The sequence below is a fragment of the Capsicum annuum genome, chromosome 11 (genome assembly GCF_002878395.1).
Source record: "Capsicum annuum cultivar UCD-10X-F1 chromosome 11, UCD10Xv1.1, whole genome shotgun sequence".
Classification (NCBI taxonomy): Eukaryota; Viridiplantae; Streptophyta; class Magnoliopsida; order Solanales; family Solanaceae; genus Capsicum; species Capsicum annuum.
The window spans coordinates 231,713,052-231,736,208 of NC_061121.1; the positions used below are offsets into that span (position 1 = coordinate 231,713,052).

The 23,157-nt window shown below is 32.2% G+C and overlaps 1 pseudogene; it reads left to right on the forward strand.

Annotated features, from left to right (window-relative positions):
- LOC107846097 overlaps positions 1-23,157 on the forward strand; it is a 152,553-nt pseudogene that overhangs the window by 95,130 nt on the left and 34,266 nt on the right.

Consider the following 23,157-nt stretch of genomic DNA (forward strand, 5'->3'; position numbering starts at 1 on the left):
GACTTTAATTATATAAATTAATAAAGCAGATTTAAAGGCATAACTGTTCACTTCTATTTATTAATGACATTCTTGATTACTATAAAAAGTTATGATTTGATTAAATCAATCAATATTATGATAGGTCATGACTTTTCAGCTTTATTATTATTAATAATTAGTTCTTTCCAGGAACCGTTTTTTTTTACACCGACTTGGACAACAGATAATATATCTATTGCATCAGATAAATCATCTGTTACAATAGATATATCATGATTTGCAACAAATAGATAACCTAATGCATCAGATAATATATCTATTGCAACATATAATATATATATATATATATATGTATTTTGAAAAATATATTATCTTCATGACATTTAAGTTTTCTGACTTTTTAATTATATAAATTAATAAAGCAGATTTAAAGGCATAATTGTTCACCTCCATTTATTAATGACATTCTTGATTATTGTAAAAAGTTATGACTTAATTAAATTAATCAATATTATGATAGGTCAAGTCTTTTCAGCTTGAAGCTTAGCTTTATAATTATTAAAATAATTAGTTCTTTCAGCAACCGTTTATTTTTTACACTGAGTTGCACAACAGATTATATGTCTGTTGCATCAGATAAATCATCTATTACAATAGATATATCATCCGTTGCAACAAATAGTTCAACTTTTGCATCACATAATATATTTGTTGCAACATATAATATATATATATATATATATATATATATATATATATATATATCTTTTAAAAAAAATTATCTTCATGACATCCAAATTTTCTGACCTTTTAATTATATAAATTAATAAAGAAGATTTAAAAACAAGAATATTTCTGGTGAGTTTTTACGGTTTAAATTGTGTTTATCATTTATTTCCTTATTCTTTTCTGTGAAAAGAAATGACTTAATTAAATCAAGCTGGTGGTGACTTAATCTTTCCGTTTCTTTAATAACCGTTATTATTAATTGAGTTATGGCAACAGATTGTATATCTGTTGCATCAGATAACCCATCTGTATCAACAGATATACCATCTGTTGCTATAAATCGACCATCTGTTTAAGGAGATTTTTTTATTTCTTCTAACTGATTCATAAGTCGCAACAGATGAGGAATTTGATGCATCAGAAGCGTTTTTTGATTTTGTTTGTTTGTTGAATGTGTTTAGACAAAAGTCGCAGTCACGACTATTCATTAACTTTTTTCTTAAAAATCATATCATCATATATATATCTTAATTAAATTAATCCAATGTTGTGACTTTTTTAAATTAAATAATCTTTCTTTTACGATTATAATATCATTTTGTTCCTTATTATTTATTAACGAACCATTTTTAGGAGAATTTCTCATCATGACCGCATCCCTAACTCCAACCGCCGACACGTTTTGAATAGGGAATAAATAGAATGATAATTAAATATTGAATTTGAATTAAAAATTCAAAATCAACCAAACCAAACCAAACCAAACATATACATGGATTTTTTTAAATCTCTTATAGGTAGATCGGATATAAAAAAAAAGGGTAATACATACGCTAAAAGAAAGAAAAAACATAACCTAATTATTATTATTATTATTCTTATTACTATTATTATTGTCAACCAGACAATTTTCATCCAACAGCAGCAGGGCCCTCCTCAGCCTTGCTCGAAAGTCGGCCAAATCCCTCTGGAGTTCATCAAACTGCCTTTGAAATTTCTGCAAGGACTCGATATGAACCTTCTTGTATGAATATCTGACATATTAGTATTGTAAGTATAGTAGAATGAACGAGAGTGAGTGAGAGTGAGTGAGGAGGCCAGAGGGACCTATTTATAAAATGATTGAGAATTGGAAGGGACTGGACTTAGTCAAACGAAAAGCCACGACTGTTCATATCCCTTAAAAGGAAAAATTACACAAATCCCATATTTAAGACACCATATTATACAATATCCCTTAATATTTTAAAAAATTACATAAAATCCCGGATTCATATTTACTAGTGATACATATGCTATATGTATCACTGCTTAACATATGTATCACAATTCAAAATTTTGGGATAAATGTAATTAGCAAACTATCCGGGATTTAATGCAATATTGCTGAAACTATCTGGGATTTATGTGTTATGTGTGTTACTTAAATAATACTGGTGACTTTATTAATAAGTAAATTAAAAAAAAAATTGGATCTAAATACAACATTTTATCTTTTTGTTGTATTTCCGAAAGATAAAGATTGGTAATCTGTTGCAAAATCTATTCCACTTGTCAGATAACTTACAACATATGGACAATCTGTTCCAACAGATGGATATATCAATTTGCTTTTCCTTTAGCTGTGGCGTCTGTTGCAACTTGCTAGTCATCTGTTTATTCAATTTCATTGAGAGCAATCATTTTTTCTAAACACTTCTTGGCCAAATTCAATTTTTGCTCTTGGATTGCTTCTCTTTTTTTCTTTGCATCCTTCAACCAAACTAAATTTTTGCTATTGGATTGAAGGCAAAAATTGAATTTGGAGGCCATCTTGAAGGATGCAAAGAAAAAAAGAGAAGCAGTCCAAGAGCAAAAATTGAGTTTGGTCAAGAAGTGTTTAGAAAAATTTATTACTCTCGATGAAATTGAATAAACAGATGATTAGCAAGTTGCAACAGATGCCACAGCTGATGGAAAACCAAACTGATATATACATCTGTTGCAACAGATTGTCCATATGTTGTAAGTTATCTGACAGGTGGAATATATTTTGCAACAGATTACCAATCTATTTCTTTCGGAAATAGAATAAAACGATAAAATGTTGTATTTAGATCCATTTTTTTTAATTTATATATTAATAAAGTCACCAGTTTTATTTAAGTAACACACATTACACATAAATCCCGGATAGTTTGCGTCAGATGTGGAGTCTGTTGCGTCAGGTATGGAGTCTGATGCAACAGATATGGAGTCTGTTGGAATACATAGCAGCCTTGCTGGTGGTTTATTTTTTCCATCACTTGCTCGGTCTGTTACAACATCAACAGCATAAACTACAAACAACAAATAAAAAATATCAACAACAAAGAAAACAACAACATTTGTTCTAACAACATCATCAACTACAAAGAAGCATACATCCTATGTTCCAACACCATCAATAATAAGGGACGGACCCACATGGACTCGTCCGGGTGCACGAGCACAGACTGAACTCGTATCAAACTTTATATATGTTTGTGGAAATTAAAAAAAACGTATATAATCTAATCAGTGAGCACCCATAGTAAGAGTTGTTTGGTTAGTCTAGTTGTTGTTTATGGGTGCTTAAGGCTATTTATTTCTTTTGGTCTTTAGTTCAATTCCCACTCAGCACATATTTTTAAAATTTTGGTAACCAACTCTTCTCTTCTTATTCACTTTAAACTTTTTATTTTTTTCTCCCTTACTCCTTGTGTTGATTGTTTGGACTCCACTATTTTTAAGCTAAGAAGCACCCACCGTTTAAACCACACCACACCACAAGTTCCAACAATGCCAAACCCACCAACAACACCACACCACAAGTTCCAACAATGCCAGCCCCACCAACAACATCAATAACAACATTAACAATAAAAAAACAAACAAAATACATAAAAAAAATGATACTGCCAACAAGACTTTTAAACTTCTCCCAACAGATGACTTTTTTCGCATCTTATAATAAAAACTCTCGGTATGTTTATTCAACAATTAAAAGTTCCTTCAAATTTTTTAAATAAATATGATATGGGAAAATGGTAATTAAATAAATAAAAAGATGTAAATAAAGTTGCAAGAAGAAGACGAGAATGAAAGAGCAATAGTGAATCATATCATACAATGTCAAAAGGGGGTCAAAACAGCAATTTCAGTCGAGGAATATAAGATATGGATATCGATCGGTTTAGATCCGAACAAAAATTTTTGAGAAAGAGGAGAGAAAAAAAAGTTTGTAATAACCCTAAAGAGGATAGAAAGAAAAAAAATGAGAGATTTAGGGTTGAAGGAGGGGGGGGAGAGATGAGATAATTCTAATTTCTAGATGTACTACCCTTAATATTAAATGACTAAACAAAGTGTATTTATTCAAATTTATATTTACAAAGCATAATTAATAAGGCTAATTTGGTAGTAAAATAAACCCCTAATTAATATTTTCTTGATGAGAGTGCCAAGTCAATATGAAAAGAAAGAAGCATTAGGGGTTTCAATATTCATTAATTAATATTCACTAATAATTTGAGGGGCACGAGGAAGAAAATGGGTGACATTGAAAAGACAGGACAAGACTACTCACTGAGATTTTTGAGTTATCCAAGACTCAATCCATTTGATAATTTACAATAGATGGATAATCTGTTGCAACAGATGACTTAATCTGTTTGATAGTTTACAACAGATGTGTAATATGTTGCAATAGAATACATAATCTATTTGATTTGATCCAACAGAAAAGACATCTGTTGCAATTGGTTGAGCATTTATTTATATATAATTCAATTGTGTTAATATGTTAGACTAATAACTTAATTGAATGTGAGTTCTCATAGGGTCAACTACAACTTCAATTGAGTTTTTTATCAATTGCATGATGAATCCTCCCGACTAGAGTAGGCGATCGATCACTCTGAGCCGAACCGATTCTTACTACCTCATATGTTAGACTAATACCTTAATTATTTAATCTAGGACTAGGGTACTAATACCTTGATTGAATAATTTGGGACTAGGGGTGAGTTCTCATAGGGTCAGCCACAACAGATGGCAATGCCTATTTGATAATTTACAGCATATGGGTAATTTCTTGCAACATATGATAATCCATTTGATAATTTACAACAGATGGCTAATCTGTCGCAACAGATGACTTAATCTGTTTGATAAATTACATCAGATTTGTAATCTGTTACTACCTAATATGATTGATAATTTACAACAGATAAGAAATATGACGCAACATGTTGAACATTTGTTTTTCACAATTTCAATTGAGTTCATATGTTAGACTCCTAAATTGATTAATCTAGGACCAGGGGTGAGTTTTCACAGGGTTACCTCCTAGAGTACTCTACAACTTCAATTGTTTTATATGATTTTAAAAATTACGCACATATTTTATGATTTTAAAAATAATTAAGATCATTTCGAACCAAATTAACATTTTCAAAATTACTTGTCATTCTGTTCCAAAATACAAATCAACCCATACAAAACGTTTCATCATTTCAAATCTTGAGGTTTGGCTCTTTCTCTCTCATTATCACTCAATAATACAGTACAGACAACAACTACTCAACAAATTTGCTCAACCCTCCACAACAGATTGCTTTTCTTCTCATTTCCGACCACATAGGTGTTATTTTTGACATCATTCTTGCTTGTATCAGTCGTTTTCTTTGTCTTCATAGGCAACAAAGTTTGAAAAGAGCTCTATATTTGTTTTTTTTCTAAAAAATAAGGGCTTTTAAGTTAATGATGAAAAATAAAACTTTTGTATTATCTTCGAGAATGGGTTTACAATTTTGTGTTTTGATGGTAAAATCATAGGAAGAACTCAAGAAATCTCTAGTTTCCATTGCAGTGTTCCGTTGACTATCGTGGTATAGTTGGATGGTGGTGGTGGTGGTGGTGGTGTTTATGGTCGTCATGGTGACTCCGATGGTGGCATTGGTTGGTGGTGTTTGTGGTGGTGTCAGTATTCGTGTTGTTTGTTTGTTTGTTGGCATTGGTTGGTGGTGTTTGTGGTGGTGGCTATTAGTGTGTCGGTATTCGTGGTGTTTGTAATGTATTTTTAAAAATCTATGCATACATCAACTGTAATGTAATTTTTGTTTTTCTTTGTCTGTAGGTAAAACATGTCTCCCAAAAAAAAAGAAAGTGAAAGTGGATCAATGTCTGACCACTCAAAAAAAAGGCTATGGTACAGAGGGATTCAGAGGAGCTTCCTAAACAATCTCAGTTAGGGAAAAGTGAAGCTGAGGAGAGATGTGAAAACAACATTGAGGGAGGTGGACAAGGGTAGTAGATGGTGATGAAGAAAATAAAGGTGAGAAAGATGAGGAATTGGTGAGTCAGAAAGAGAAAGAGGACCACATTATGCGGCTTTCCTTAGGCTTTCAAGGTAAAATTAATCACCAATTTTACTCATCCATTAATTTATATTGAATATAGTTATTATGATTTTTTATTCTTGCTTCCTGTTTACACTTTTTAGGCTTGGGCATTTGAAGCCATTCTTCCCCTCCGAAAGCAGTTAATGGATTACCCGAATGAGGTTTCTCATCTAAGGATGTTTAGGTGGTTGGCTGCAAAGAGCAACACCAATATTAAGGAGGCTGATCTTTTTAACCCTCCAGATAATGCAGTACGTCTTCTTCAAGTAAAATAATTCTACTCAAAGATAAGAAAGATATTGAACAGATGTTATATCTGGTGCATGAGATGTTATATCTGATGCACCAGATGGGATATCTGTTGCAATAGGGTATATCTTGCATCAGATTATCCATCTGTGACTTTGGTTCTCTGAACCTGACTCCTAAAAGATTAACCATCTACTGTAAATTATACAACAGATGTTTAATCTGATAACATATTGTTTATCTGTTGTGATGTACAAATCATCTGTTGCATAACAAATTACCCGTCTTGTGCAGCTGTTGTAACAGATGCTTGATATTTAACATCAGATTATCCATGTGTTTCTCTGTTTCTCTAAACCAGACTCAAACAGATTTTAACCATATACTGCAAACTATGCAATAGATGGGTCTTTTTTTAAATGTAGCCCAACTATGAAAATCATTATATTATATGATTTAAATGCATCTATCTTTTTTTCTTTTTTATAGGTTATGCATCCATGGATCGTGCCTACTGAGGAAGAGTCGGTGATGACTTCTTATATTACTCTTGGTCATGTTGATACTATTACAGACCCAACGGTGAAGATAATAAAAAAGGAATTGGCTGGAGCAACAGCCATAAAAAGAGCAATTAGGCAAGGTCAGCCTAATGTTAAGGCTCTTCATGACCAACCTTTTACTAAGGCAGATCCGGGTGCTTCTTCTGGTGGAGTTGGAGGTGTTGGTGGAAGGCATGCTGATTCTGCTACCAAAGAATAAATATGTTTGAAAACACCCCCTTTCACTCTTACACAGGTCCCTGTCACCCCTCTTCACCCTCGTGTTCTCATTGTGAATGCGATGAGTGCAAGGATAGATAGGATAAACTCTTTGAAAAAGTAAAGGGTATCTCTAAAGTTATCGAGGAATTTAAATCCAAGAGGTTTGTCATAACATCCAAGAAGGTGAGGAGCCACGCACTCCTACAGCGTTGGTTAGGAGAAAGAAAAGAGCAATTAGAGACGTACTCTCCGTTCAAAAATCAAAAGAAATTACAATTCCCCCTCTCCAAAAGCTGTTGAAGTTCAGGGGCCAGTTAAGAAGGTGGACATATACGCGGAACTTGGCGCCGAAGAGAAGAGAGATCTGCGACAGGCCAAGAATGCCAAGCCAGGGGCACCAGATTACCCCAGGCCTCCTTTTCCCCCCCAAGACTTCCAGACTATGACTGATATGCGTATGCCGTACGAAGACAAGGCAAGTTTAATTTTCCTAACCTAGTCCTTCTAATCTACCCCATAAAAAAAGGCTACGCAATAGATTTCACATCTGTTGCAACAGCTGGGTATACTGGTGCAACTGGTTATGGTTCTGTTGCAACTTATTAGCCATCTGTTGCATAAGTTACGTTGGATTATTGATTCAGAGAACCCTATGCAACAAATGGACCATCCGTTGTATCTTTACAATTACTAACCTATTTAAAAATTGACTTCTTTAAAAATTAACTTCTTATCTCACAGCATGTTGACATAATTCTCTACCTCATGAGGAAAAGGCAATTAACATACCGGGAAGCTTATGACGCTGCCGATAGGATAATGGACCTCGACTTCTGCAAGAAGCTCAAGGATAGGTACGATCAACTCAACGGAGAGGCATCATTCCTTGGCATGGGACTTGATTTCCTAGTTCCTATGTTGGTATTGGATGAAGAAGAAACGTTAAAATATGTTAGAGGGGATGGGCCAAATCCATACGGCAAGAGTTGGACCGAGGAAAAAAGGATACTTGAAGTCATTAGCGTGAACGAAATGCATTATTAAGCTATTGAGATACTACTCGAGGAGGGAAAGATCAATGTTTATGACTCCAACGTACCTCTTATCGATGATTTCGATCTTTTTCTCTTTGTGGAGCCACTGATGGTGTTGTTGCCCATCTTGTTGAGGGAGAGTAAACTGATAAATCATTTGCCAAAGGAAGTGTTGATGAAGAAATCATGGGATTTTGAAAGTCGAAATAGGGGAATGATCCTTCCAAAAAATGATGCCGCTAAAGCGAGCGGCTCGCATGCTCTTGCACACATCGAATGTTTGTTGACCACAAGAAATGGCCGAGCCAACGATTTTTCTATGCGACAACACTATGGCAAACCTGCAAAAGGTCTGGGCCTATAGGGTACTAACTGGATGCTTGAAGCCTATGTATATAGAAGATCCTGTGAAATAGAAATTTTTAATTTCAAGTCACCCTTTACTTTATTACATGTACATGTAGTGGCAATAATTTTTTTCTAATGAAATTTGAGTTTTTTATAATACAATAGATTAGATTGTCAATATGTTGCAACAGTGGGAAGACCTGTTTGAATAATCTAATAATCTAATAATCTAAGTCTAATCTGTTGCAACAGTGGGAAGACCTGTTTGATAATTTCTATGAATAATCTAATAATCTAAGTCTAATCTGTTGTAACAGTGGGAAGACCTGTTTGATAATTTCCACAGATGACCTAAATTTGACAACATATGCCTAAATATTTTTGATATTTTTCAACAGTTACGCTTGAATATCCATGTGCTCGTCGACAACAAAAAAGTAGCAAATACACGCACCACCATAAAAATTTCAGCAATTAGCCTTCAATATCCATGTGCCCAAAAACACCAAACCAGTAGCAATAACGGCAACAATGTAGTATCTTCATGCTCGATTTTGTTTCTCTTCAGAAGCTTATACTTTGTTCAATAAACCCCAGATTACACGATTTTATTGTGAAGGGTGTCATTCTTCATACCAATCAAAGTAATCGCATCCACCCAATTTTTTTTTTTTAAAAAAGAACACAATTACAAAACAATTACAACTAAATAATTAATCAATTAATTAAATAAAAAAAATATTACCTTTGAAATCTTACAAGTAAAAAACCTACGACCCGAATTTTGTTGAGTCCAAAAAGTATTTAACAGAGCTTCCTGACCGCACTTCTAATATCGAAAATCTTTGTCACAAAAAATAGTGGAAGATGTGCTCGACATTGTCAAGGTCAGTTGGAAACAATGAAAGTAATAATTTGAAGAATTTGGATAGATAAAAGAAGATGACGATGAAGAAGAAGATTTGGAAATTTAGGGTTAAATTTTAGGAGGAAGATGAATATATAAGACAATGAGGGGAAAATGACCATTGGGGGCCAAGTGACGGCAAGTCACGAAATATGCCAGGACTGACACAACACATTTGATGCCTATTTTATTTTATGTCTTTAAAATGAACATGTCTACTTGATGCCTATTTTATTTTAGGTGTTTGAACTGAACTCCGTCAATAGGTTGCACCTTTTTTATTTCAATTCACTTTAACCTTTTTAAACGTAGTGGCAATTTTTTATATCCAACAAAAGTTGAATTTTTATAATGCAACAGATTATCCATCCATTGTAACAGTTATCCTACCTGTTCTGACATATAGTTTATCTGTTGCAATAGGTTGGTCATCTGTTGCATTATCTCGATATTTTTATCTAAAGTCCATCTGTTGCAACAGAGGGAAGACATGTTTGATAAATTCCAACAGATAACCTACCGGTTGCAACATATGTATAAATCTGTTTGATTATTCCAATAGATATGTCATCTGTTGCAACAGATAAAGTCCATCTGTTGCAACATATGTCTAAATCTGTTCTTTTTTTTTCAATAGGTATGTCATCTATTGCATTATCTTGATGTTTTTATCTAAAGTCCATCTGTTGCAACAGTGGGAAGACCTGTTTGATAAATTCCAACAGATCACCTACCTGTTGCAACATATGTATAAATCTGTTCAAATTTTCCAATAGATGTGTCGTTTGTTGCAACAGATATATTATCTGTTGTAATATTTGAATCTAGTATTCCTTTTCAATTAATAAGTTCAAATCTAAGGAATAAATAAAATTCGTAGACAAAATAAAATAAATCAAAGCCTTCATAAATTAGCTAAAATAAGTCAACGAATAAATGAAATGTAAAAAATTGTTATAGGTACAGATCTCAACAAATACATTAACAACAATTTAAGTATACTGCCAAGGATTGCTTTGATAGGATAAAGCTATAAAGATCTACTCGGTATGGACAAGTTGTTCTTCATCCGGTGCTATGGAATTCGGCTTTGCTCGTCGTGGATCTTCATTGTCGCTTGCGTATGGTTTTTGCGCTTTCTGTTCTCCATATTTCCATAAAAAGAGTAGCATATTATCAATACTGTTCAGCAGTAGCTTCTTCTACATCCACTTGGAAAGCCAGAATTGGTCAATGCTAATCACGGAGATACAACAAAATGGAAAAGGATAACTCATCTCTTCTAACAAATCAAATAGGTCTTCCTCCGATTTTAAATTATCCCAAACATATTATATTTCTGTTGCAATAATGAATCAACTATTGAGACAAATTTCTACATAAGGAAGACCCTGTGTGATAATTTCCAACGGATGAACCATCCGTTGTAATATATGAATTATCTGTTGTAGCAGATAGGTCGTCTGTTGGTACAAATAAAAGTTGTACAAAGAGATGTTTGATTTCCTAAAACAGACGAGACATATGTTGCACCAGATAAAGTATCTGGTGCAATAGGTTAGTCAATTGTTGCAACAGATGTATATATCTGTTGGATAATTTTCAGCAGATGTGTCATCTGTTGAAACAGATATGTGTCTATTTATTTTTTCAGTTGGAAGACATATAATATATTCACCTTCTTCAGCTCGTGCTGCTCTCCTTTGGACATTGTATGTTGCTCAGTGCAACACGCAGACAGAGGAGTTGTAATTTTGCTTTTTTGGATGCCTGATAATGCCCTGGAAATCACTCTCCTTCTCCTCTTAGCCCTAATCTCTAATGGAGTGGATGGAAATAAAATCCTCTTTGATGGAATGAGACCCCTCTTAGATGTCAATTTCTTTACAGAAGCAGTTAATGCATTAATTGTATAACCAGTATGATCATACTTATAATGGTTTGCTTTAAATACTGTAAGAGGAGCATCATTAGCACCAACAGTAGCACCACTACCACCACCAACAGCTCCATCAACTACAACAATCCCACCCTCCAAAATTATTTTTCTTGTAATGGTTGTTGCTCCAAACAATTCCATTTTTATTTTGTCGATGACCTTAGGATCCGATAAAGTTTTCACAGACCGTAAAGTAAGAAAAAATGACATCTTCAACTCTCGATTGATCGAAACTAGCGATGGATGCACATTCTAACATAAATCATTACATAAATTAGAAAGATGATTAGATCATTAAAAAAAACATTAATTAAAAGAAAAAATTAATTATAATTATAATTACTGCATCCTTCGGAGGGTTGAAGAGATCAAGAAATTTTGTATTTTTATGAGTTTTGGCCAACAACCATCTCAATATTCTTGGACAGGAAACTCCTTCCTGGTAGTTCACTTGTTGTCTCAAATAAGGAATGACTTCAAATGCCCAAGCCTATAAAATAACGCCAATAAATCAAAACCATTATTAAGCAAAAAAATGATTGATATCATAATATAAGAAAAAAACATTTACCATGAAAGCCCATGGGAAGCCATAGAAGTTGACTGTCTTTGGCGCTAACGGAGTCAACAAATATTTGACAGTTATTTTGAAGCTTTCATACGCCCATGAATAGCTGTTAAATGTCTCAAGATCCTCGGAGAGCTTTATTAAACTGAGACTTATGTTGTTGTTAACGTCTCTCGCCCAAATAATATTATGTACAAACCAAACCAAGCACAATGACTGCTTGTGCTTCTTTGAAAGTCCTTTACCTTTCAATGCTTCTATCAAATTTTTATTTTTGAAGCTTGGACCAACAATATACACCAGGTCATCACGATCACACGACTTGCCTTTGCCTATTTTGGGTGAGCGGGGTGCTTTTTTTGGGTTAGAACAGGTATAACTTGAGAAGGAGGATAACATTTTAGTCCAGTAACTATGGAAAACTCCTTCCAACCAGAACAAACAGGCATGCCATAGTAATTTATCCACACCTCATCCATCTTATCTTTGTTTTCATACATAAACCTACGCTTGAGAAATTCATATACCATTTTCTTTTGGAAACGAGCATTGTTGTCCTCCTGCAAATCAAGACATTTTCTAAAGAAGCTGTCCCTGAAATAAGCATCCAATTTTCGTTCTTGAAATATTTTTCTGAAGGCGTCGAAAGATTTTCCCATGGTTGAATTAAACACGAAATCACCCGTTAAATCTACGGCACCATCGTACTGCATTCTCATAGGATAACGATTAATGCTAAAGGCTTTGACCAACTTTTCGGTGGAAGGGCTATTAGCATCTGCATCATCTCTTTTGAAACTTTATTCTCCCCGTGTTCATCATATTCTGCTCCTGATTGAGATAACGTTTGTAAAGTAAGCTCATAGAGTAGTGGATGTAGCCTAGCTGCTTCACTTGTTCCTTTACTTGGACTTGATTCAGTTTCTGTTCTTTTGGGAACCATATTATCTAAAATTAACAGAAACATAAAATAATATATTATTGTTAATTAATGCATCGTTAAAAAAGGATAACAGTAAATCAAACAAGCAAAACAGTAAAATAACAGTTGCAACAGATCACCGATCTGTTACACCAGGTAGTATATCTGTTGCAGCATATAACTAAACTGTTGCAGTGGATGAGTAATCTGTTGTAACAATACAAAACATACCACTCATTTTTTAAGACAGATGAATGGTCTGTTTAATAGATCACACAACTGTTATGACATCATCTGTTGCAACATATCAGTGATCTATTGGAATAGTTAAATAATCCATAGCAATGGCTAAGTAATTTGTTGCGACAATACAAAATATATCACTCATCTATTGAGAAAGATGAATGGTTTATGCAATAGGTCACACGTCTGTTGCAAAACATGAGTGATCTATTGGAATAGTTATCAATGGTCAATATTGTTTAGATTTCTTCCAACATAGGGTCATCTATTATGGCAAATAAATGATCAGTTGGAAAAATCAAGTCTTGGACTTTTCCTGTAGGAAGAGTTGGTAGGATTTTATCCAACAGGAGGTTCATCTGTTGCATCAAATCACTAATATGATGGTTATTCCATTGCACCAGATGGTTAATTATTTGCATCAAATTTTTTATCCGAAGCTTAATCTGTTAGAATATATAGTAAAGCTGTTGCATCAGAATTATAATCTGATGGTTCCTATGGTGCATCAGATGGTTTATCTGTTGCATCATATGATAAATCTATTGCATCAGATGGTTAATATGTTGCACCAGATGGGTAATCTGTCGGAGGAAACAGTAGCACGATTTTGTTAAACAAAAAATAGCAATTTCAACATTTTTACCAAGAACAAGAACATAACAAATCAAACCAAATTGTCCTTTTATTTTTATAAACACAAACAATAAAAATCAAACTTCAAAAAAATGCAACAAACAACAAAATATCATAATTCACTTCAAAAAGAGAAGAGAAGAGAAGAAATACCAGAAATTAGGGTTTTATTCAAACCGCATTTCAAATTAGTGCAACAACTATTGAAATTGTTAACCAATAATATAAGATAAGTTGGCTCAAGTTCCTCGTTTTCTTCAAAATTAAAAAGGCCTAAATTTTTACCTGTGAAAGAAGAAAAGGACCGATGAAGAATTCAAAGCTGTTGTGGCCGGAGAGCAATGTTGTAACGTCGATTGAAGTTGAAAAGGAACTCGAATCCCAACTATTTGTAGTCGGATGTTGAAGTCGTCGAGGATTGAAATAAGAAATTTGAAGAACAGTTGGTTAAGAGAGAGTTGAGAGAAGATGCCAAGAGAGGGATGAGAGACAGGTTGATTGAATTGAAGAGGGGAACTCGAATCCCAACTATTTGTAGTCAGGGGGTTGAAGGGAGAAATTTTGCAGAACTGTTAGTTGGGAGAGAGTTGAGAGAAGCTGTCAAGAGAGAGGAGAGAGTGGTTGATTTGGATTAAAAATGGTGTGAGTTGGGTTGGTTTGTATTTTTAAAAAGATTAGAAAGTTTTGAAAATATTAATCAAGTCCACAATTAATTTGATCAAGTTTTCTAATAAGGTTTGACCCTATCTATTGGTCAATGTCACCAATCCTTCATTCAAAACTTAAAAGACACCTATTCTTCAATTTTCTCCAGTAAGAGTGGCCACTTCCAAAAACTTCCTAATACAAGGGGGTCATTCCAGATAACAAAAATCTTATTGTTGGGCAACTTCAATCCTTCTTTAGCCAGGTGATCAACAACTTCATTTGTTTGGCGTGATTCATGCTTCTGCGGAGGGTCTCTCAGGCTGAGAAAAAAATCCATGCATGATAGAAGAAGACTATTATTAGTGGGATCCTTAGAGTGAAGCAAAAACAGAGTACTTTCCATCACAGAACCGCTTAGAATTCTTTAATCCATCAAGCTCGTCAACAGCTCGACCGGTCTTATGTTCAGACCAAAGATGTTCTATTGGAGGGTAATCTTATTCTACTAAAAATCATTGTGGGTATACGCTCCATTACGGTGATGGCAATGGACATCAGGATATTATATAAAAGATTTTATGCACTTATATACAATTGTGGCGAATTACTTGATGACAAACTCATCTGCTCGGGTGAGCAGTAATTCATCTTTATAGTTTTAGATAATATATGTTACTTCCTCTACTCGTCATTGGGGTTTTATGATACAAGTGCAGTACATCAGGGATGGGTGACCTAAGTATTCCTTAAAGAGAAATTAACGGGATCTTTGGATTAGGGAAGCTGGGCTTTTCGGTTATTGCATGGCTTTCCACCCAAGGAGTGACCCCAAATGTGTTCTCCCTATTTAAATTTTTTAGTTCACGCAATTTAGTTATGAAAGTAATTTATCGCACTCAGTACAGTTTTGTTTTTGTAGGGTGGTTCCGCTCTCTGGTGCATGGGCTTTCATAAATCTATGAGCCAAGGATTGACAGTTCTCGGAGGTAATCTTTTTCAAGTTGAATGAGTGCACTTTTTTCCTGTACCTATCCTCATTTTTTAACTCCCTTTTTTTGTTTCCCTGCACCTCTATGTCTGCTCGCTGAGTTACTGAGCTAAATCGGCTATTGAGATTCGTATATATCCTGTACTTTTAAAAGTCTTATCACAACAAAAACCTTAGCATCAGAAGAATCTGTGCATAAACATAGGGTTTTGTTTTTACAGTCTGCTAGTTTTGCTTCTATTGTGTTGATTCTATATGTTCATATTTTTCGTGCAGATGTTGTTCTAAAAGACAAGATTGTTGTTTATGATCTGGATGGATAGTGGATTGGATGGGCCAATTACTATTGTAAGTCATACAGTTATCCATGCGCTCTTTTACCAAATGCTTAACATAGGGGAAACTATTTCATCTCTAGTAAATTAAAGTATAACTTCAGTCAGTTGACGCGTTAAGTTAAGACGCATGTCGTCATCCAATCTGTTCAAATTTCAGGTTCTCAGGCTGTCAATATTTCAACTACCAGAAGCCAATGGAAAACCAAGAATGTCAAGTCAGGACAAAGTTCATTGCACAATAAGGCTGTCAAATGGGCCGGTTTTACCCGACCTCCTAAACCTGACCCATTTAACAAGCCCGACCTGGTTTGACCCAGACCGATCAGCCCCCGGGCTACAGAGCTATTGGTCCTTGGCTGGGCCATTTTTTTGGGTTCGGTTGACTCGGTCCAGACTCAACCCGGACCAGGCTCACCCGTTGTCCGGCCTGAACCGACCCGATTTTTTTTAAAAAAAAAACTTGGAAATAGCCATTTGGTCCAAAAGTAGCCGTTGGACCCAACGGCTATATGGCCGTTTGGAGCCTCAAACGGCTCTTTGGCCCATTTTAAAAAAAAAAAATTAAAATATTTTTTAAAATCCAAAAAATATTCTATAAATACCCTACACTTTCAAATCATTTTCCACACAGTTTTCATTCTCTCAAATTTTATTCTCTCTCAAATATTCTATATATCTCCTAAAGTGCTCAATTTTATTTTTTAATTTTGCGATTACAAATACGAGTGAAAGTTTTTTAAAGTCGCAACTTTCGAATACTTTCAAATTTTGGTATTTTCGTTCTATCTCTTACTTTTAATTTTTAACTAGTGTATTAATTGTTGAATATTTAATTTTATTATTTTTGTGTATTTTGATTTTTTTTTTTAGTTTGATTTATATTATGGATAAATTAAGAAACCTCGGTAAAAGTGTCAAAAGTTTTTGTTCCGGAAGTGGTAGTGGTAGTAAAAAGTGAATTAGTGGTGGTAGAGGTAGTTCAAGTAGTAGATATATCTGTGTGCCTCAGGTACCGCTTAGTCAACCTTTTGAAGAAGAAGTAGGTGTAGGTGATCACAATATGGATTATGCAGAAGCTCGGAAAAATTATGGTATAGAATAAGAAAATAAAGTTGATGTGGTTAATTTAAATAAAGATGATGAAAATATTGGTGTGACACCCGCAGTAGGAAATGCTAATGTTAGATCTAAATCGGTTAATCTTCCTCCCCATCCTCCCGTTGTCCCTAAAAGTCGTAGAAAAACTACTATTGCATTAAAATTTTTTACACATATAGAAGAAAAAACTAAGGTGCAATACAATATTTGTCAACAAGTATATGAGCATAAAAGATGAGGCAATCAAGGGGGTACGGGTACGTTAATTAGACATATAAGAGAGAATCACCAAAGAAAGTTATTTATTTCAAAAGATGGTGAGGCAGTTGGTGGGCCAACACAAACTAGAATGGACCCAACAATCGGTCAGGTAATTAAGAATTATAATAAATTGAGGGACCAGGAAGAAATAGCAAAATGGTAGCTGTGGATTGTTTGTCTTTCACTTTTCCTTCTTCGAATGCTTTTATTTATTATATTCAACCAATTTATAATCTTATGTTTAATGATATTCTTAGAAGTACTTGTCGTGTTGATAATTTTAGACTTCATCACAATATGTTTATTATTTATCTACATTGTTAAAAAATATTCAATGTAGAATGACTCTAACTACTGATTTTGATCGTGCTGTTGATACAAATGATTATTTAACCAATACTTGTCACTGGATAGATAATAATTTTGTTATGCAAAAACGTATTCTAGCTTTTTTGTATGATGAAGATCGTAGATGTACTGGAGAATTTATTGTTGAATCTATTAGTAAAGTTGCAGAATTTTATTGTATTGAAAGAAAAGTTATATTTATTGCTTTTGATAATGTTTCTAACAACAACACAGCTATTGAAAATTTAAAAAATGATCTCTCTCTGTCGTTACCTGAAATATTTCTTGTTAGATGTGTTTGTCATATATATAATTCAATTATAAGAGATGGTCTTGAATTTTTTGAGTTTTATATTGAGAAGATCCGGCTTGCTATTGGCTTTATTAAAATAAATAATCGGGAAAAAAAAAAGAGTGAGACAATTTAAAGTTAAATGTGAATAAAATGGACTTACGCTGATATTTATGCATGAAGAATGTGATACTAGATGGAATGCGACGTATAGTTATTTAAAAACTTGTCTTGCTAGTAAAGTTCCTATTACATTGACTTTTAACTAATTTTGTGGTTCATTTGCTGGTTTGACTGAATGTATGCTACATGATTCTGATTGGGTTACAATTGGTGATCTTGTTAAGTTTTTGGAAAAAATTTATATAACTACGGTTAATTTTTTCGGTGCTTATTATCCTACTATTTGTAATATTTTAGTATATGTAGCCGATATTTCTACTTTGCTCAAAGAATCTAAGAATAAAGAAGGTTACAAAGAAGTTGTTAGTGCTATGTTTGCTAAATTTAAAAAATATTTTTTCCCGATTCTCCCTATTTACTTGTTTGGTGCTATACTAAATCCATGAATGAAATATAATACTATGTGCCACTTTAATTCTCTGATTTTTTTGAACTTAGAGATAAATGCTGACAATGATTCTGAAGATGAAGAACAAGAACAACCAGATTTGTTTACGGCTATGAGTGATGCGAACATTTACATAGAAAAATTATATAACCATTATGTCGATTTACTTGATGTAGTTGTACAGACAAATATCACTCCAACTGTCGCTCCTCGTGCTCCAGAGGAGTCATCATCTTCTAAAAGACCAGCACATAGTGGTTATCCTGATTACTTTTATGATTTAAATATTTGGAACAACGTTGAGGAAGGAACTTACACAACAACTTCTCGGGAAGAGCTAAGTTTATCTCGAACACCGGTAGAGGATTGTAGACGACGGATCGATGTGTTGGATTGGTGGAAGAATAATAAAAGACAATATCCTGTGCTTTCAAGATTAGATAGAGATATATTGAATGCTCCAATGTCAACCGTTGCATCGGAGAGCGCTTTCAGTCAGGGACGACAACAACTTGGGGACAACCGACACTCATTGGAGAGCAATACGATGAATGTTCTAGTTTGCCTCAGAAATTGGATTAGAGCTGAATGAAGAAATTAAGGAATGGAGATAGAGTTGAAAGACAAACAGAATCTTGAAGAAATGATGACTTCAAAAGAGAACTCAGCACAATCAAGTCCAATGCATGATTTTTCCCCCATTGATTTTGACTATCCTATGCCAGTTCCCGTTAATATTAACATGAATGAGTTGGAAAAAATGATGCAAAATTTGTAGATTTTTCATTCATGTAAATTATAAATTTTGAATTATTTTGCAATCAATAAAATACAACATTCATTCACTCCTTACTTTATAATTTTTTTCATTTAAATTGAATTTTTAGTTTTAATTAAACACATAGTTTTAATATATTACTAATCTACTATCAAACTTTACACTAATTAATAGACAATTAAACGTAACAAACATATATACACATAATGAAAAAATAATTTTTTTTAAGTTCAAAACCTCGAGTATTATTATATTAAGTAGCATATTTTCTCTAGTCTCTAAATTATATATATTTAATATTTTAGCATATACATATAGTGTATATAGGTTGTATGTATATCGTTTCAACTTTCATGTGATAGTTTAAGTAGTATATATTCTACATATATGTGTACATATTTTTTATATATTAAAATAGTATATACTTAATGTGTATATGTTTTTCAAGTAGTATAATATGTAGTGTATATATGACTATATGTTATATGTGTATATATTTTCAATTGACTCTAAAGTAGTATATATTTAACGTATACATGTGTATATGTTTTCTAAAGTAGTATGTATATAGTGTATATATGTTGTATGTATATTATTTAAAGTAGTACATACATTGTATGGTACGTATATATATGTATATATTTTCAATAGACTCTAAAGTAGTATATATTTAATGTATACATGTGTATATATTTTCTAAAGTAGTATGTATATAGTGTATATATGTTGTATGTATATTATTAGAAATAGTACATATATTGTATGGTATGTATATATGTGTATATATTTTCAATAGACTCTAAAGTAGTATATATTTAAGGAATACATGTGTTTATGTTTTCTAAAGTAGTATATATGTAGTATGTATATTATTTAAAGTAGTACATATATTGTATTGTATTTCTACGTATATGTGTGTATATATTTTAAATAGACTCTAAAGTAGTATATATATTTAACGTATATATGTGTATATATAATTATTTTTCAAAAGTAGTATATATATAGTTTATGTTTGTTGTATGTATATTATTTAAAGTAGTACATATATTATATTGTACGTATATATGTACATATTTTGTATACACTCTAAAGTAGTATATATATTTAATGTATAGTCATATACATATGTATATGTTTTCTAATGTAGTATACATATAGTGTATATATGTTATGTGTATATTGTTCAACGTATTTAAAATATATATAGATGGGTATATATAGTGTATATTGAAAAAAAAACTTTTACTTTCGTTTTTTTAATGTTTGACCGGTAAACCCTTAATGTGCCGGTTCCAGTTTGTTTTTTGAAAAATACTGTTGGGCTCGAAACTGGACGGGCCCACGAACCATAAAATAAAATAGGTTGAATTCGGGTTGACCCGGTCCGGACCCGTTGACAGACAAACTGCACAATGACCCTTACATACTGTTACGCATTAGTGTTTGGCACTTACTACTCATTCTTGTAATAAACTAGGTATATGGTAGAAGTCAACTACTAAATTATTTCTCATTTTTGTATAGCATGTTTTATTATGTATCTACCCAAATTTTTTTAATAAAAAATTATTAAATTAAGCTAGAAGATAGTTCATAATGGTAGTATACTAATACACATGTTTAAAAATAATGTTGATGTGATTCTAAAATATTTTTATTAATTGACAATGGATGCACGTATGTCACACGAAATGCACACAAGATGCCCGTTCATCGCACGAGATGCACGTACATCGCATGAGATGTACGTGTGGCACACGAGATGCACATGTGATGTACACAAAACTAATTTTATTAAATCTACTTGAGACCTTTTATTAATACTAGTTTAGTCGCACGTGCCTCTCGCGTGGAACGTCTGATTATTTAAGATTAAATTATTTTATCTATTGCAGAGATTTTTAATGAATGGTAAAAGTTTAAATCACTTTTCAAAAATTCTTCACACTTTAATATAATAATATAAATATAAGCATATAGTTTATTGTAAGTACATATATATTTTACCACCAGAAATTTCAAGTGGTTGATGAATCATCACTTTTGTGTTTGTTATGCAGTACCACTTTCCCTTATTGTCAGAAATTAAGAGAGACACGTCAATTTGAACCATATTTGTGGTACGACTATTTTTCTTTTTTTTTTTATATTTAAAATCAAATTTAGTTTATTTATGATTCTTAAGCTAATGAAAAAAATATTAGTTGTCATTAATTCTGATGAGTTCTAATAAGGAAAGTTTTACCATAAATATATTTAATTAATTTTTAAATCTTAAGAATTAGAAAAAAATAGTGAAAAGATGATTTTGTCTAAAACAAAGACTTTTAATGAAAAGGAAAAAGTTAAATAATATTTCTAAGGTCCTCCGCACTTTTAATATATTATAGATATAGATTATAGATTATAGATTATAAATATAGATTATAGACTGTAGATTATAGATTATAGATATAGATTATAGATTAATGAAATAGCATTCCAATATGTTTAGGATCGATTTTTAATAACGGAGTTAAAAAAAGATTTTTATTATGATAGGTATTTATTTTTATTTCATATATTATTTATTAATATTAAAATAATAAAAGTTCCAAATAAACTAAACTTTACTTATAGGAATTTTAGTTTTTTTTTTCCTTTTCTTTTCTAGACATTAAAGTTCCGTTTTTAATTTGGTTCAATTTTGTATTAAACTTTACTATTTGAATTTTAGATTTCTTTTTCCTTTTTAACTTTGGACGTTAAAGTTGGGTTTTAAATTTGGTTCTATTTTGTCTTTTTTCATTGTCTTTTTTTATTTCAATTCAAGTAATGAAATAGCCTTGCTATATATTTAGGATCGGCTTGTATTTATCATATAATTTTATTTTATAGTATTTTTTTGGAATTCATAAATTTTAAATATATTCTCTACTTATTATATATTTTAGGACTTCATAATTTTCAAAATATATTTTCTTCTTATCATATATTTCAGAAACATAAATTCTTAAAATATATTTTTCTCTTACCATATATGTTGGGACTCCTTAATTTTAAATATTTAAATATAATTCAATAATAATCTGAAAAAATAGTAATCTAATAAGGAAAGACTTTACCATAAATATATTTAATTAATTTTCAACTCTTAAATATTAGGAAAAAAAAAGTGAAAAGACTATTTTGTCTAAAACAAAGACTTTTAATGAAGGATAAAAAGTTCAAACACATTTCTAACGCCCCTCACACTTTTAATATATTATAGATATAGATTATAGATTATAGATATAGATATAGATATAGATTATAGATAAATGAATGATAAATTGATAAAATTAATCATCTTATCTATGATTTCTCAAGTAGCGCGTAAAATTGAGAATTTCATACTTGAGGATTTTTCTTTAATTAAGTCAAATCTCCGATACAATGAAGAAATATCAAGCAAAATTACGTCATGTATATCTCTATCAGGAAGGAAGTTGGGTAGTTCTCTTTTTGTTTCTATTTTAAAAAGCAATTGTATTTGGTAAAGCTTGTTTCTTTGATTATTTCTTGGGTTTATTAGTAGATTTTGTATGTACTAAGTTGGATTTGTGGCCTTAGGGATTCTTGTTTACGTTGTCTTTCTTGGTTTTTTCTTACTTTATGATCTAGTGGCTAAGATTAATCACCTTTTTTAGCAGTTTTATGATTGTTTTACAAGTTATGTTTCCATCACAGTGAATATAAGTTGACGATATGATTTTGTTTCAGGCTAAGAATAGTGTTTGATGAAAATTTTCTTTCTATAACAAAACCGCTTAGAATTCTTTGATCCATCAAGCTCGTCAATAGCTCGGCTGGCCTTATGTTCAGACCAAAGATATGTTGTTGGAGGGCAATCTTGTTTTACTCAAAATCATTGTGAGTATACGTTCCATTACGGTGGTGGCAGTGAGACATCAGGATATTATATTACAGATTTTATGCACTTTGATACAATTGTGGGAAATTCCTTGATGACAAACTCATCTGCTCGGGTCATTTTTGAGTGAGCTATAATTCATCTTTATAGTTTTAGATAGTATGTGTTACTTCCGCTACTTGTCATTATTTAACCTTATAGTTGTTGGAATTTTATA